Genomic DNA, 3,492 nt, shown 5'->3' with positions numbered 1-3,492 from the left:
AAAAAAAAATGACACAGATGACAGCAGGTTTATTAGGCTGCTGTCACTTTAAGACTGAATGCACTAATCCAATATACTGTTACACATGAGTTTTTTTTCTCAACTGTTTACATTCACTTAAGACATAAATGACTGTGTTTATGAGGATACTGGCAAAGACTGGGATTTTGACACAAGTGTGTGTATTTCATCGTTAAAGCCCAATTAGGCGGCAAAAGGAACTCAGTACCTGCGCGCTCTATGAGCAGCGGCTTCATGTTTACACAACAACGATGTATTAAAAACAGAAAGAAAAAATATTTGTACAGATGACAATGTTATCAAAACTATCTCCACTCACGCGGATCAGCGAAAATGACGCTGTATTATGCATGCCAGGCCAGTATTGGTGATGTAAATCTATAGACTGAACTCGTAATACGCATGTGCATGCCATCACCATTTTCACAGATTCATGTTTTTGTAGTTTAGACGGAGATGATAACAGTATCATTTTCAAAAACTTGCACTTTGAAACCCGTTTTCAAAAGTTTGCATTTTCAGCCCCCCAAAACACTGTTGTCGTGCCATTTTTAGTTGAAAATGGTATCATAAACGGCCCCGTAGACGGCACTCAAAAAGCATCTCTCAGACAGCGCGCGCTTATAGCGAAATTAGTTATCTTTCGCTGCTTAGCGTGTTTTAACTGTTTAAAATCAATCGTTTTTAAACCGGAATACTTAAAAACGCATGCAAACGATATGCTTTTATGATGGCGGTGCACAGCAACATCATATGAATGCGTAACCGCGATAGTCCAAAAATTGTGTCAACCAGTATGTCACCCACCCATAATGTCCACAACTTAAGCTCCAGAATGTTTTCAAATTTTCAAATGTGTATTTAAGCAATAAAGACGCATTGCTTATCTGATTTTACTTTAATGTCATGCCTTAGGCTTTAGAACATCCGGTTATACGTCCAACAAATGAAATAATGAATAAAGTTAAAGCTATTTTTTGAGAAGAGAATACAGGAAAGGGACTGGGTCATGATTTGAGCCAGACTCAAACCTGGGTCCCCATGAGCACGCCAGTTGTTTATATATGGGGCGCACCATCTGTGCCAGCTCCAAATATATAATGCCAAAACAGATCATTAGAACCGCAGCACTGCTCATGTCAATCACTATAAGCTGCTTATCAGCAGAACCCAGAAGTGTGGTTGCCTGTTGTTTGACATCACAGAAGATTTGAAATGGTCATGTTGTGGAATCAAGATTTCCTTGATATTTTGATATATAAGAGGTCACTGTACTATAAAAACACTCAAAGTTTCAGAATTTAAAACATCCTCCAAAAACAAACAATTGTTACTACTCAGCAAAATCAGTACTTTGTGAAATTAGGATATTTAAGTATAACAGTGATGGTTGATATTGAACTCTCAAAGGGTGTGTGTCCACAGAGTGGAGTGATTTGGTTGTAGAGTCAGAGAATGGTGAAAAATTCTCACTTATTAATACATTTAGAGAATGCATCATAAGTGAACCTCTTTGAATATCATATTAAAAATAAAAAAACGTTACATGACCAACACAATCTCATGGCAATTTGTAACTATTGTACATTTTGTCGAATTGGTCACAAATTTGTACGATTTCATTCGTATGTTTACACATGATCTCATTCGTATGATACATATCATACACATTTGTATGAAATTGCCACCTTGTAAAATAGTTGTGTTTTCCTGTGAGATCGGGTTTAACATGAACTTGAACTTTTTGTAGTCCAGATGAGTCAATTAGGTTTTCAAAATGAATGTGATCTTGCTGTATTTTTCATGACATCTTATTCACATGCAGAGCTATATATGATTGTATCAATGACATTTTCAAAAAACAAACAAAATAGAGCACACCAGTCTAATACTTACAACCATATTTGCCAGTTTAGTTTGTGAATGATTATTGTATAAATTTCGTCTTTCATTCATGATGCAATTGTATATATATATATATAGTGCATGTACTTGCACAGCAGGGAAGTGTTTTGCATGTAAAGATTTTACTTGGAGTTCAAAACACAGAGGCCAATAAAAGTCAGAATAAACTGCAGTCATTTGTTTACTTCATTTATGTGCACTTCTTTCATATACCTATGTGAATGAATGAATGAATGAATGAATGGAAATAATTGGATATTTAATTTTATATTAGTCCAGTTTGGAGTCACTGTTTTTGAGCCCTTTGAAAATATCTGTTTTGAGTGCAGAAAATGTGGTTTAATCTCAGTTTAATGCACAAAGATAGACACAATCTGACTAATAACAAAAATAATTGTACTTTTCACTTTTTTTTATTGAAAAAATCAAATTTGAATCTGTGATTTGAATCTGTGCTGGATGGAGAAAGTGAGAAAACATGAATTTGCCTCCACCAAATGTTTTCTGTAGCTGCTTTTAAGACTTTTAACCAATTTTGGACCATTAAACCTAGCCCCAAATATGTTTGAGTTCATCAGTAATTCTTGGTATGTCACAGCATCTGAATGGCTTAAAGCCACAACTCAGGAAAACATACCATTGAGAAAACCAGAACATTTGGTTTTGTTTCTACACAATTCATTTATAGGAGTTTTCAACGTGTCAAATATTTGCTAAAGAAAAGGCTGCACAAATATTGACATACTGACGTCTAATTGCGTTGGTAAATATTTTAGGGCTGACAATTCATTGTCAGTTTTACAATACAAGTCCACCCATATCTGGAACATTCACATCAAACATGCCTTGCTTTTTATTGAATTTTCCAAAGAAAATGTAAAGAATTAATTTTAATTCCAAATTTATATAAATTGTGTTCTGCTACTCTCTCAAATATACAATTCATTTTTTTTATAAAATGTATATGGATATTGAACCATATTGTTAATCGTTTTATATTTACATTTAGGCTTATTGGTTCATTTATCAGGACATACAAATAGTAAAAAAAATTTTTTTTTAAGTATTTTAAGTTTACACACTAATTATTTTAGTAACAACTTCTTCTTGAAGTTATTGTCTATAAAAGATGCTTGTAAATGTGATGCATTTAATGTTTTTTCCCCCCCAACATTCGAACTGTCAACCTAATCTATTTCTGCATTTATCAAAGCACTTCTTCAATGTGTGATAAAGATGCTAATGAAATTACTCTGGCGGGTATTTAATTTGGCTTTTTTTATGTAGCAAAGAAACAAATTCAAATATAAAAGGGAGGGAGGGAGGTAGCGAAATTCAGCTGGGGAAGCCTTCTGAGTGCATTTATTATCTCTCATAACCAGAAGAGGCTGGCCCGTGGTAGACCTTTAGTAGAGTGTGCTGGGCTCTGTGTGTATATTTTGTGCACAAGTTGCACACATTTTAATTTCTCATGTAGATTGCTGCATCTTTGACAATGTATCCATTTTCTTGTTTATGCTTTAACTCTATAAAGCCTACTGTATTATATTTGTTATACAAACTTAA

Source organism: Phoxinus phoxinus (assembly GCF_949152265.1).
Source record: "Phoxinus phoxinus genome assembly, chromosome: 2".
In the NCBI taxonomy this organism is placed as follows: domain Eukaryota; kingdom Metazoa; phylum Chordata; class Actinopteri; order Cypriniformes; family Leuciscidae; genus Phoxinus; species Phoxinus phoxinus.
Note: the sequence above shows the minus strand (reverse complement) of the source record.